Here is a 15,718-nt window from a genome sequence, read left to right as displayed (position 1 = left end):
ACTCAGAAGATAAAATGACAATAATCTCATGTTAAGACGAAATAGCAAATCAATACACAACTAAAAAGTAAAAGGTTTTGTCTACTCCCTTGATGTTGCCTTTGAGATACAGTAGCTGTGGACAAAAGTGCCAATATTTAGAACTGACTTCTTTGTAGCTTCTCTGTACTTTTCTGCCCTTTAAGGAATTGAAAAATAAAAGGAAAGATTTCATAAAACTTTTCTGTTCTATACCAAAAATGCGAAATAACCATAAACCATCTCTTTCCATTGTGAAATTAAATCCATTTCAAGAAGGAAATAATAAGTTTGGTTTTCCTCTAGGGGAGTATTTTTTTAATATTTCCAGCTCAAATGTTTGTTTCATGGATTTTAAAAGACAGTTTACTCTGTTTCAGGAAAGCGAAACTTATGATGACTGAGCTGAAACATACAGATTCTAAATATAATCCTACATATAATGAATACTGTAGCTTTATGTATAATAAATGAAATTAATTCTGATTAAAGATATAGCAGTACAGGAAAAAACCCCAAAACACTGGAAAGTTAATGGCAGTAGCATATTTATTCACGTTTGTATAACATTTCAACAAGTTATTGTTTGTTGCTGTAAGCTATCTCTTCTCTGTCAATAGAAGTGGCTATAGAGCTCAGCCCAACACTGTTAAAAATTCATTTGAGAATAGCATGTAATCAGAGTTTTCAAACACGTCTAGTTTCTTCTATTTTCTCAGAGAAAAGGTTTCTGGTTTTCATTCAGCTTATACCATGCTGCTTTCTTGACTCCATTACCCTTCTTCAGTTGCAAGTAACCCAATACAGTAAAAAACAGCATCATTTAAATAACATATTCCTCAATCTGAAAAGTATTAAGCTAAAGGCAGTATCTCTGTGAACCACTACAAATTGTGCAAAACATTGCAAATTTTCTCATTTAGCAATTTTAATCTACAATTGAGAAAATGTCACCCATTACTATTCTGCCCTTGGTTCTCTTATTTTCAAAATATAGTATATTGGCCACAAATACAAAATAAGAGTCCATGGTTTATGTTATATTTGACAAATGGTTTTTGAAGATTATTATAAGACTGCATGTATGGTGAGAAAAGGTAAATTTTTATGCACAATTTTCTGTCTTGAAGCACAGCTTTGACATCTGAAACAAAGAAATCTCTGCAGAAGCATGTGGACACTCATGTCTGGGCAAAGAAGATTGGAGATCTTTAAACACCAAACTACCCACAGTGAATATTAACTACCAACAATAAAGAAGGATCAGTTAAAGAACACTGAAGAAATGGATGTGAAACCAAATGCATCTAAGTTGAATTTATTTAATGTCACTGGAAGGTTGCTATGGTTTTGTTTTTTTTTTTTTTTAAGGCCATGTAAACCAGAGAAGAGTCATGAAGACTGAGAAAAGACAAATATCAGGTCCAGTTTCCAATAGTAACTTGGAATTCTAATTTTTAAGATGGCCTTGCCCTGACTTTGGAGATTGGACTTTGTGATTCCCAGAGATTCCTTCTGACCTGATGCATTCCAGTACTTAGATAAATCTTGTAGTCAGATTTTAAGACAATAATTCATATGGGCATGCAGCTTGAGACAGAGGGAATTTGAAGCAGCGCTTACTTGTATAAAACAAGAGAACATGTGTAATATTAGAATATTGTCAAAGAAATTGTCTGCATCATTGATAAAAGGGTGAAACAGTATTAGAATGATTTGTGGGTGGGACTGTGGTTAGCAATAAAGTGATTTGCTTACTTGCTTTGTACAGTTGTAGATGTATTTTTTTGTGCTAAAATAGAAGTTTATCTACATGTCCTTGTGTAACTCTGAATGCTGGATTTGCACTTTGTTGACATGATTTATAAGTGTTTGATTATAACAGCTAGTTGATGGAGAGAAGCATTTCCTGAGTAAAATGTCATCACTTCACCTTTGTGCTTTGAGGTAAGAAATAGGCTCAATCTATTTAAGTTCTTTGACAGTAAACACTATCAGATGTTTTTCCCTGAAAGGCTCATTATCTCAAGTGGGAGATTTTGCCACTAACAGCACTCTCAAAAAGGGTTTGAGAACCCAAGGTAAGGTAAAATCTTCTTTGTGTAATGAGCAATCTTGCAGGATATGGACAAGATAATTTTCAGACCTAAGCGTATGAACACTCTTGAGTCAACCGTGAACTACAGTGGCAGCAAAAAGAAAAGTGAAAGCAATTAATTTTTATCAGTTCTTGTAGATTTTTCTATGCTGTTTATCATCACGGTATCTGAAGCATACTAACATGTCAGAGGCAGAGGTTACTGATGGAATGAGAACTAGTCTGGCAGGGATCAGCCACCTGCCTAGATAAGGTCAAAAACCAGTGTAAAGAACCTGAGAGAGCAGGAGAGGCGACTTATTGAAAAGTCTGGGGAAAGCTCATCAATGGAGATCTGAAGACTGATGTTTGAGTGATACAGGTTTACTTTATCCTTGTATGGATATCCTTTACTTTATCCTTTACTTTACAGGAGCAGCCCATGTGCAACAAAAAAATATTCACAGAATTCAAGCCATGTACCACAAAAAGGCAGGGTATGAATGGCTGATATGTGAGAAACTCAGACGTGAATGTGTTCAGATGGGATGGAAGAGCTGCAACTCACTTTGTAGTTAGGGAGAGTGGTGTCACTGTTATTCTATTCCCTCTTCTTTCCAGTCCCAACAAGGATGAATGTCCAACGGTAAACTCAAGGCTGCTATTCTGCTCTCCTGAGGTAAATATATCTGCAAATATCATCCTTTCTCTGTTTGTAAAAGTCTCAGTCGCTTTGACTAAATTGTCTGTAAGAAATAAAAACCATTCAGGATGTAAGAAAAACATTTATGTATGCATTTCACATTTTCTTTTGTTTCTGAAGGAAAAATCTGTTTTAGAAAAACAAATTTGTTTGCTGAGTGACTTGCTAAAAGGGAAGGCATGAGAGCATTTCTCAGCAATATTATACATTCAGTTTAATTTGTCAATATTGGATAAATACTATAATGTTCTGTTTGATGCTACTGCAAAATGCAGCAGCATAATAATTATATTCTCTGCTATGCTATATTCTGCCAGTTACCAAGGAATTAAAGAATAGCAGTGAAAGACTCAACTACATCATGTCAACTGCAGGAAATTATTACCTAGATTGGACGGTGAGATATCCTAAACTCTTAGAAAGAATTATTGTAAATAACTTATTGAAATCTATATAAGATAGCTGCCTTAACTGGAACATATGTTTAAACCAAGATAATGTCAATGATACATATTAATATGACCATCACTATAAGAAGAGATACAGAAGCAGTATATTTTATACCCAAAATGATGAAAAACTTCTTCTTTCCTTCCATAATCAGAATTACACTAAGTGCAAATGAGGTGAGCAATGCAAAATTATTTTGAGCCTTACTCTATAGAACCCAGCTTAAGCAATCAGCTGAATCTATTTCAAACCCTTTGAACCCTTTTGATTAGGATAAGTGAAATATAATCAATATAGCACTGCTGTCATAGTAGCTGTAGAAATCTGGCAAGCAAACAATGCAACTAGTTGGTTGGATTGATTTAGGCAACATTTTATAAATAGTATCAAGTTGCAAAAAAAATCTGAAGGTTTTGGTTAACAGAATGAAAATTTGCCAAAAAATATTCAGGCCCTTGGAAATTACTATATTCCAGCAACAGTTTGAAATATTATCCATAAATATTCCTTAGGGCTCAGCTGATTTAAACATGTTCTGTCTGAGATTGCTGGGAACTGGAAAGAGTCAGGAACTTATGTAAATCTAGAGAAAAAAAATCTTTTCCATTACAGTGAAGTACTTTTGATGAGATGGGTGCTGATTACTTCATTTAATATGACAGAGAAAGGCAATTGAATGTTGCAGTTAAGAGGGTGATATATGATCAATACAGACTGATTTCAAAAGAAACCTGTGCTCCTCTTCAAAGTTCAAATTTTACATCTCAGGTAAACTACATGCATAAAAAGAGCTTTCAGTCCGAGATTCAACTCCTTCAAAGAGAAACTGTAAAGAAATTAGCTGATAATAACTTACTTGGCCTGTGTCGTTCAAACAGAAAAGTAATGCTAACTAACACAATATTTAGTGTACAGAAATGCCTAAACCTTTTTCAGCACACTAAGTTTTAGAGGTCCTTAGAAAAGTGTATTCAGTCCCAGAATAAATTGAAATAATCTGACAGATCATTACTTATTCAGAATAAAGTAATTTTCCCATGAACAAAACTGCAGCTGTCAAACTTTTTCACCTTTTAAAGAAGGCTGTAACTGCGTATGGTAGAAAATGCAGAAAGCAAGGACAGATTTATTGACAGAAGGTTCTCCTGAAGGTTTATTTGGGGTTTTTACAGTGCAAAAGTATAATTTTTTGAAAATCCATATTCTTCTTGAAAGGTGTTTGAGTGACCACAATGACAAGGACAGGAGTTTAGACTGTGGGGACACCACCAGCCTTGACTGTCACTGCCCTTCCCCTCAGGACGCCTGCTGGGTGCCACTGGCCTTCTCAGTTCTCTGACAGTTCATTCTGTCACACCCAGTAGACATGAATTTCTGTCTTTCTCAAAGACAGGAGTGGTAAAAACCCACCCACAGAAGAAGTTCAGACATCCAATAGAAAGTGACACTCTGGAAACCACGTTCCTATGTTCTGCACTGCTGAGATTATTTAAAGAGGAAATCCAGTCACAACTTGGTTTAGATTAGGAAAACAAACAATGGGGTTTTGTAACAATTTATTCTAACTTGTCTCAAGAAATTGTGATTTAACTAGATGTTGGTAAAAAAAATTTTTTTCTGTAACGGTCTTGAAAAACCTGAGCACTTTGAAGTTACTTTTTATAGCCTAAAACTATTTCAGGTATTTTCTTATGTGTCTAGTTTCTTCTGTTTTCGTAGAGAAAGGGCTTCTGATTTTCCTTCAGCTTATACCATGCTTCTTTCTTTACTCTATTGCCCTTCTTCAGCTGCACAAACAAGAGCAAGGCCATCCTTACAGTGTCCCAATAGAGGAAACCACTACTATGGGGTATTTGACTAGTGAAGAACTATTTCCATTCCTCACCTTCCTTAGTGAGCAGTGTTGCTGCATGCACAGGATCTTCAAAGATATCACAAGAAGGAGCTGGGATCTTTTTACAACAATAATAAGTCACTGCAGTAACCACTGGTCCTGAAAGGTGTCTATGTCAGAAAATGCAGAATTGTCAACCTTTTTTGACCTGAATAACAAACAATATAAGCTTTGATATACATGTTTCTAAACTAAAGTGTCTGTCTGCAAATCCTAGTTTGGGATTCTGGCAATTATCTTCTTGCTAAAGGACATTTGAAAACTATGTGTGAAGCTCCAAATATCAATACTTAAGGTGCTCTGACATTATCACTTCTCATTAAAACATGTCCACCTATGAAAGATGATATTTGAATAACAAATCAGCTGCCCAAACAGATGACTAGAGCCATCTGAAAAAGAAGTGAGAAATTTTAATGTTTGATTACACTGGACATGCACATTATCAGTTTTGATGTAGTTGATGTAATGTATTAGACATTATGTTAATGTAGCTAGCAAAAGTGAAGTGTAGTAAGATTAAGTAAAATATTACTTAATGCTTCCTTGAAATACTAAGATTCAGTTCTCTTTCCATCACTATGAAATACACTTTGCTCAGTACATGATCATTCTAGATTTTTTTCAGTAGATAACCTTCTTTATCATAAATGGTAATGAATGAATCTTGTTTGCAATTCAACATGCAGTAGTTTTAAAAATGGCATGTGTACATATTATGAAAATTATGTAAATGTATTTTTTTTTAAAGTTCAGGAGATCTAAAAACATCACTTTCTGTTTAAACTACAGTATTATTGATTTTTGCCCATAAAAGACAGTTTGTCCTTAGTGTTCTAGTTAAAATGTTAATTTACTGTCAAAACTACCTTTCAACAATATCAAACTGATTTAAAACCTAATTTAAAGAAAAATCTCAGGGAAAAACATCTTATTTTCTTATATGATAAGCAATATACAAGATCAATACACTATTTGCATTATTGCCACTAAAATATGTTATTGAAAATACACTTAGTTTAGCATGTGTATAAAGAATGCTTTACAGGCCAATACTACTTCTACTAGAAGTCTTCATAGTGTTAATTACGTAAAGATTATAATTTGCACTCCTAATCTTACATCATGATATTATCATGGAAAATAATTTATTGGCAAAAAGCCCCATAAACAACTAGGGAATAAAACAATGGCAAAGTTTGTATTCTTACCTTCTGAATTAAGGTCCTAACATGAGTTCTGTAAGATGACAGAGAAACTCTGAGAACAGAGTCAGCAGGAAGGGCAACCTAGGCCTTTCATGAGCTATTTCTCTTTCTTAAATGCTTTACTTAAGTGACTAAACCTGGGTTGTAGGAAAACAAGACTGAAGAACTAAGAAACAAAGACATGCATGCTCTTCCTTTGAACAAAATAGTCCATTCAGGAAAGCAGAACTATCCGTGATTCAGTATGAGGACACATGAAAGTTCTAGAAAATCAAGCTGTATTTACAAGACTCTGTCCTTGCTTGTCAGCATTTTCCAGAAAGATATTAGGTGTAATTGACATACATTGTTCCAGGAGTGAGAAGTCTCTAAAGGTAAAAAATTTGATAGTTGTGATCTTGATTCTGAATTTCACTTGCAATTTCTTTATACTTTTCTATTTTTGTATGGTTACTCATAACCAGTCCTCATCAAGTCATACGTGCTGGAAAGAGGAAGAATTTTTAAATAAAAATAAATCAGTGGGCTATTTCTGTGTCTTTTATATCTGACTCTTCTCTTGATTAATGAATCCTCTCCTCACTCACATAAATACTAAAAAAGCTGTTATTTTAATTTTCACTTTCTCTGACAGCCCTGCAACTACTAGTAAGCTTTTATTTTATGCAAATCAGCATTTTACTATGAATATTTGGACCATTTCTGTCAAAGGCAGGATCAAAAGATAGAAAGGAACATAAGATGCTTCTTAAAAACTAGGACACTGCTAAAAAATTGAAAGATCAATTAATGATGGCAATTATTTTTCTAAGGACCCATTCAAGAAAAGTAGAGTATACATTCTCTTACTGTGAGGCAGAGATGAAAGCTATCTCTTCAATAATATCTAATTTTAATACATTTCAAAGAGAAGTATTAAATGTTTGAGAGCCCAAACCAATCCATAGACACAGAAATCAGCCGAGTCCTCAGAAAATATTGAATTCAGCTGAGTCCTCAGAAAATTTTAATTTATTCTAATCTCATCATTTACTACTATTTCTTAAGTTTAATACATAATCCTACTTCTATATAAATATGTCAGGAGTTTACTGGATGTGTTTAAACTTCAACCAAAATCTAATTTCAGAGAAAGTCATATATTAGGTAACATATTTGTTTCTATTCTTTGGATAAATGTGAAGTATATTTCCATTAAGAAAAAAAAGACACTCAATTTCAAAACATGGTTTACTGGGAACATTTAATTTTCCTCAAGACAGGTAGAATTAATCATTCAGAATCCTCCAAAAAGCATACAGAAAAGATATATAGAAACAGGGGACATAATGATGTCTTTGCAGTTACCCAGTATTCCTCCAGGTACAATGATCAGCAGACATTCAGGCAAAAGGAGAAAAAAATAAACAGAAATCAAAAGCAACAACAAATAAAAAAAACCTTAGTTTTTTGTTTGCTTCAGAATTTTATTTAATAAATAGCAAATATAGTTATTATTATGAATATAATGGAACAATTTGGCAATAATGCCTTCAAATGCATTTTGCAAAAGGTAGTGCAGGAAGAAAATATTTGCCTCTTAAAAGCTAGACTGTAGTACATGTGTTTGTCAGAATTTTTTGTCTCTAAACAAACGTTTTATGTCTAGTGCTTTGTTGCCCTCTTGGCTCTTTCTAAAGAACATTTACACATTTTGATTTTGTATGCAGGCTGAAAAAGTCAGACATTCTTGCATTTTCTCTTCTGCAGTTGTACTCTTCGAGATTACTGTTACCACCTAAAATCTAGACTTAGCTTACTCTCTTCCTTTCATTTGAGTGACTATTTTTATAATTTCTGACCTCTGGTGTCCCGGGTGGTACCCAAAGTGGCTACTCTCCCAGTAAATCTGGCTCAGCTCCCAGAGGGTTGGTCTTGGCCACAAGGCTGCATCCCAGAGCAGCAGTACAGCCTGGGAAGCAGTGGAGCTCAGATGTGTGGAGAGGAGGGTTTGCTCCACCACCGCAGGCGAACACTTGAGCTGCAAGGCAGAGCCAGCCCTCCCTGAACAACTACCACTCTTCCCAAAAATATGTGGTTCCTCTTCCTTGCATGGTAGCCAGAGGTTTCCTGGGTTCTGCTGCAGGGAAAGTGATTGGTGCCTATTTTGCTGTAATACCATAATGAGATTCCCCTCAGAAGCTGTGAATTTTAGCAACCTCTAGAACCCTCTCCCTACCACATAAAAGCAGTATTGACACTGTTACTATATTCTCAGAACAATGCAGAGCTTCTCAGAAATGGGTACAGCATTCAAAACCATTCTGATATTGGACTAAACTTTAAAGTAGAAATAATTTTCAGTACTTCAAACACTTTTAAAATAGGACCCTTACTCTAGTCCAGCAACAGATGATAACAACAAATCCAATATGACAGAAGAGTATTTAAAGAATAAAAGTATTTTTAAAACAAATAAGCATTAAAACACATTTTCCTTTTGAAGATAGCTGGTTCAGCCACAGCATTTTGGAATTAAAAGTTAATAAGGAAGGGAATTACTTATCTACCCATGAGATTAAGAAAGAATCAAGTCATAGTAGAAAATCACCTAAGCAGTCTTTATATCTCATTTCAGTTTCACAGAAGAAATTAAAAGTAAATGCTTGGGGAATGTGGTCTTCCATTTTAATTTAATTTATAACAGAGAACAATAGAAGAACTGGGTTCAGTTACCTCAGGCCTGTGTTTACGGGCAGTTTACACTGCAGAATATTGCACTATTGATGAGTTAAGTATATCAGTCCATTACAGTTTATTAAGTCAATACAACCAAAAGCAGACAAATCCCTAAGAGATACAGTCTTGGGTTCTCAAAAGTTTATGTATTTTCCCAGCTCATGTTACTTCAGGAAACAGAAGATATTGCTTCATCCAGAAAGCCTTGTGCCTTTGGAGTATGACAAGGATGCCTCAGTTACCCCATGCAGGATCACTGTGGTAGCACTAAACTTGTGAGCTTGTACATTTGAGTCTCTTGGATTGAGTACAGCACAGAGCCACAAAGATGATCCAAGGGCTGAAGCACACTTCCTATGAAGATCAGCTCAGAGAGCTGGGATTGCTGAGCCTGGAGAAGAGAAGGCTCCAGTGAGACCTTATAGCACCTTCCAGTACCTAAATGAGGCTAAGAGAGAGTCAGAGAGGAACTTTTTTTTTTACAGGACTTTTTACAAGGTCTTGTAGTGATATGACAAGGAGCAATGGCTTTAAACTAAAAGAAGGTGGATTTAGATAAAAATTGGGAAGAAATTCTTTACAGTGGGGATGGTGAAGCACTGGAACAGGTTGCCCAGGGAACTTGTGAATGACCCATCCCCGGAAGATGTTCAAGGCCAGGTTGGTCGGGGCTCTGAGCAATCTGTTATAGTGGAAGGTCCCCTCACCATGTCATTGGGGTGGAACTAGAAGGTCTTTAAAACCCCATACAACCAAGACTATTCTATTGTCCTGTGATTTTCTTGGCATGGAAGGACCTAAAACTCAGGGTGGTTAAATCTCACACTGCTATGAAGGAAGCTGTCTCTGAGAAAAGCCAGGGAGTATCACATGCTGAAATTCATCTTGGGCTTACTCTTTCCAGCATTTGTTGCTGTCTTTTCCTCACTGAGAATAACAGAATCATCACAGAAAAGGTGTAATGGAATGTCGAGAAGCAATGAACATCACTGTTATCTTTTGATACATTTTGTACATTTCCAAAGAATGAAGGCTAGAAGAAGGTGAAAGAGGCCCTGGAATCTGGCATTCAGATCATGCAGAAACACTAAGAAAATTGGATTTATTATTAATACCTAACTCTAAAATGATAGGGTTTTATGCCACAGTTCATACCTACTGTGTGTGTTGCACCATTTGCACCTAGATGCAAATGTATGAATACTTCAGGGGAGCTCTTTGCTTTCACACAGAAGACCATGGTGTGTCAGTGACAGACACCACCTTCCACTGAGGTGTTCACACACATGTTTTTTGCTTCAAGTCTTTCTCATTTGTATGGGACCAATGGAGCCTGCTGTCCAGAAACTCTATTGATGTAACAAAGGCACTGTAGAGCATATGGAAACTGCAGACTTCATTGTATGGCTGCAGCAGCAACTGTGAGATGTTGTCTCCGGTGAGCTGAATATAGCCATTCTATATTTATTTGAGAAAGTAAATATAATCAAGAATTCCTTAAAGTACTTGTTACTGTGACTGTCCCAGGTATTGTCAGCTAGAAATCCTGGGATGGACAGATGATGTCAGAGTGCCGGGACCAATTCACCTTAACCACGAGGTAGCCAGCTCCTTGAGAAAGTCCTTTGGATGTGGAATAGAATGAACAGTGTCATCTAACATGGGTTAGTTACAATGATTTAACTTCTGTTGGGTGAAATTGGAGAAGTCTATATTTTTGTGCAAGAGCATGTCCATTGTCCTATGAATCCTTTTAACTCCCATCTCCCGACAGTCAGCAGCTAATAAATTTGGAATGGAGAAGTCCACCATGGGAAACGTCTTGGCTGAGGTCTCCAGAACTATTTTCCAAGTATGATTTAAAAATGTGTTGCAGGCTGTTTTGGAAAGTAGAAATGGACAGGATCAATAAACTTATGCAATGTTTCACCCTCCAGTGTTTCCCAAAATGTTTAAAGATAAATGACAGTGTAGATATTTTCATGCAGTAACCATCCAGTTGCTGCATTCTGAGCATCATAAATCTTATGGTAAGGCTAAGAATTCCTCCTTTGAAAGTACACAAATACATTAGAAGAAAATAAATGTCAGCAATATGCTAGGATTACTAACAATTGCCTAGGAAAAAGAGGTGGAAATGGATAATAAAATAGAAAGGACATATTGTAGAAAGGATTTGCTTCACAGACAGCTATCCAAGAAGACAGAGAAGCCATCTTTTGAACTGCCAACTTTTATTTCCATTTGAATTAATTTGGCTTCAAACTCCAACTATATGTTCCTTGCCAGAATGAACTGCCCTTAAGGACTTTATAATTTCTCCCTGTGAAGAAAGAAAAACTCTGTCTCATTAGTCTTCTCTTTGACAATCTAAATAAAACTCATTAATATTCTGTGTAACAAATTTTTAAGCTATTTTTTTCTATTCTTCTTTTCAATGTCCTTTTAAAAACGTGGACAACCATGCTGAATGCACCATTGCAGAATTAAGATCATCAGCGCAATAAGCACAAGTCAAAACTTTCTTGTTTTTGTGGAAAAGAATCAGGTGTTATTTTTTCCTCTGAAGCTTAAGTGTCTTATCTTTTATGAACCCAGAATCCTCATCAAAATCACTATTTTCCAGTTTCTCTTTTTTTCATTGTTATGATTTATGTTTCTTGTTCCTAATTTTGCATTTTGTGGAATTATACCAGTCACAGCTTTCCAAGTGGAAAATGGCAAAATTATCTGTGTAAATGACTCATCATAATCGTGATTCCTGTACTGGCGATTTCATGTCACTAATAATGGCATTTCTGCAGGAATTCCATACAAATCCTCTTCTTCATCCAGCTAGTATGATTATTCCTTATAATCCAAGAACACAATTCTTTCATTCTACTCTTTATGATTTCTAGGTTAATCTTCTTTTTTTTTTTTTTTCCTCTCATGCCCTTATTTCTACTCTTGATTTACAACGGGGAACTGAATCACAGAAAAATGTCTGAAGGATAGGGGAAAGAACAATACTTAATGAAAACAAGATTAAGACATTGCTCATCCTTGTAAATAGAGTGGGGGTTGGCATTGAAGGGCAGGTACTGGAGTTCTAGCTGAGTTTATTACAACAGTGGATAGTACCAAAAGGAAGCTTAAAAGGAAGCAACTAAAGCAAACACTTGGGGATGAGAGGCTAGTAAATGGTATTTGATGGTTCAGGAATTCACTGAGAGAATATAACCCTCCACTTCATAAAACAGCCCAATTAATGTTTGTTATAGTCATCAGTGTGGTCAGCCATGTAGATACACAGCCATTAAGTCTTATTGGAGAGGCATTTGGCATGGATCTTTGTTAGTGTGATGAGTTCTGATTACGCCCACACTGCAACTGCAACACCATTTCCAGCCACCTGTACCCTTTCTGCAGGCTCATCACACAAAATGGACCTCATGCAGTGGAGCAAAAGGTAAAAAAGTACTAAAGCAACCATGGGGCTAATTTCCTTTACAAATTCTTATTTTTTCTTCCTCTTTTCATTCTTTTTGTGCCTTCAGCTCACAAGGCAATTCCTACTTTTCCAGAAATCTCATTACTTTGTGTTCAGTGCTGATAAGTCTTTTAAATGAAAACAGATCCCAGTTCTGAAGAAATATGAGAGTTTTAGATCATCAACTGAATCAAGTATTTGGACCAAAAAATGTAGCTACTAGTTTACCCATATAATAAAATAGGAATGTAATGAAATAGAAAGAGGGTTGAAACCCTCTACACTTCCCCTGTATATTCTATTTGCATTTTATGTAGGACCAAACTGAGAAAGCAGGAGACATGGCTCCCTTCAGTTCCACTCTTTGACAGGGAAACATCCACCTGTAGTACCAAACTGTCTTCTCTTATTTTGAAATCTTGACTAGTGATAATATCTCTCAATTACCTGACTAACCCAGAGGATTCATGCTCAGGGAAGTGACATTTGCTCAGTGGACATCCTTAGCAAAGTTTACTCAACCACATGAACTACATGTTCCTTTTAATTTAAGGCATGTGTTTTCTGGTGCACTAGGGACACTGGGGTCCTGAATGACAGTATCAGATGTCAGCAAGCATCCTGATGTGTCTCTCAGAGTAAGTCTTAGCAGTGCATTGCAGAATTCTCTAATAAATATTCAAAATATTAAGGCATTGTGTGATTTCACACTGTTGAACCCATTGCAATTTAATTTTAAACAGTTTTATTCTTATTACAGCGATTCAGACACAGCAGTTCGAATCACAGAGGCATAGCTTCAGATACACTCTCCTCTGAACTGTCTGTGTCCCTGAATGCAAATAAGTGAAGCAGCATAGAGAACATTTCCTCTATTATAATCTCTCTGGTTACAGGAAGCAGACAGTAACTAGGGAGCAGCAACAAGCCCCTCTCTCTCTTATAAATAAAGCATTGGCAGCCAGACATTAGGTTTCAGGGAGATCAGACCAAAACAGAGTGATATCAAAGTTCTTAAGAGGTAATCAGAGCACTCAATAAAATAACATCTAAAACAAGTGTGTAAAATGAAAAAAAAAATCTGAACCTTCAACATGACATGTGATACGTAGGAAAATTCTCTAGATCTAATTACTCCGTTCATAAATGTAAGGAGATACTGCCAATTTACTGAAGTAGCAACTTTACCTGGGTTGATCTACTGTCAGTCTTTCAGTTTTCCTGAAGCCATGTTTCTTGCCTTGATGCTTCTTCAGAGGTCTGACATATTTTCTTTTTTTTTTCTGCAGAAGGCAAGCCAGTTGGAGTTCTTGCAGCAAGCAGTCAGAGACAACATTCACAAATCAGAGGAGTTTTGAAGCAGGGAACAGAACATGAAGATGAGGTCAAGCATTCCAAGTGACTCTTCCAAAAAAAGTGGTGGCTATAGAACAGTTATTACACAGGACACCGATTCACTAGATCAGTCATGTTTTGTGGGTGCTGATAATCATTCCTACATGCACAAAACCACAAAAGTACACACAGGCAAGTTGGAATGCATCCTTGGAAAGCAACACTAACTTAGAGGTAGAGTTTGATATGGGAGTTCTGCCATTCAGAAAAGGCAGCTGGGACAGAAAAATCCCCTAAAGCAGAACAGGCTGGGCATTTGCCAAACAGAAAACAGTTTTGCAGAAAAGTACCTAAGATACTGATGAAGCTAAGGATGAGTCAGAAGTGTAGCCTTGCAATGAAGAACATTAACTTCATATTGGACTTATTAAAGAAATTTTAGGCAGCAGCTCAGGGGAAGTTATTAGTCTATTCTATTTGGTATCTGCACAACTTCATCTGGAACCTTATGCCCAATTTTGGTCCTCCTTGTACTAGAGCAAGTCTGAAGGAAGGCCACCAAGATGGGATGCATGTGGTGTACAAGGACACACAGAGACCACTCTGGTTTACACTTCTAAGAGAAATCCAAGAGGGGATCTTCTTACCATTTGGTATTGGGCTACAGACAAGTTCTGGAGAAATTTTTTTGACACTAATGGTGAAAGTATGAGAGGCATTGGACAAAATTTGGAACAATGGAAAATCAGTAGATATTTTTTCATACCTTGAAGATGGCCCTAGTCATGCAATTGGTCTTTCATTGGATCAAATTGTTCCCAGACCTCCAAACTATTTTATTCTACCTACATTTCTCCCAAATTTATTCCATTATTTTCCTCTGTTAAAATGAAGAATTTTTTGTTTTGGATGGTATTCCTGGTGCTACAATAAAAAACCCACATTTTTTTTATATTTTTATCCTTCAATGTACATAGGTGCTGTAGCTTTATTGAGATCAAATAAGATCTGATTAATGACATTGAAAAGTTTTCGAAACACAGAAAAACAAAAGACATTTGCCCAAAGCACATGGATAGAAACCTTTATTTTAGGAAGTTGGCACATGGGAGAGTGAATATTTCCTAGAATAAGTAACAACTGATTTTTTTCCTGAAAACTAGAATAAAAGTTCCCAAAAATGGAATTACCAAACGACTTCTTGGAAAATATTGCCAGAATATGATCAGGTAATTTGTAGAGTACCCAGTCAGAGCTAGTTCTGAGTGAAAATAGTGTATAGAATGCTGTACCTTTTTGTAGCAAACAGTTCAGCCAATTCTGGAACTCTAAATGGGTGCCTCAAAACACCTTTTGTTCAGAGGTAAAAGACTTACAACCTAAGTTTTTGGTTCTGCTCAGGAAATAGTAGATCAGGACTTAACATCAGAGCCTTGGTATTCCCTAAGAGTCATGTGAATATAAAATAAAGGTAATACTTAAAACAGGAGTAATAATCTCTCTTGATTATCTTTACTTGTGTGAAAGTCAGATTGGCCAATAACTGCTTTCAGTCTTTTCTCACAGGTAATAAATTAACAGCATGAAAATATCTACCCCTCTTGCCCCCTCTAAGCCCTAGAATCATTCAAGGCAAAGAAAAAACCACCAATGAAATTGTATTCATCAGCAAGATGCACCCAGAAAATTCTCCACCTGAATTCTGGCCACCTGACAGATTTGTGTTTGAGATAGAAAGGGATGAAAAATGGATTATTCTCAGAAGGATATTCCAGGCTGTCTGAACGGGCTTAAGAGTTAGTGAACATGATGCCTGAATGAAAAATTCACCATTGTTGATATT

This window comes from Onychostruthus taczanowskii, unplaced genomic scaffold (genome assembly GCF_017590055.1).
Source record: "Onychostruthus taczanowskii isolate IOZ18803 unplaced genomic scaffold, ASM1759005v1 scaffold8, whole genome shotgun sequence".
Lineage (NCBI taxonomy): Eukaryota > Metazoa > Chordata > Aves > Passeriformes > Passeridae > Onychostruthus > Onychostruthus taczanowskii.
Note: the sequence above shows the minus strand (reverse complement) of the source record.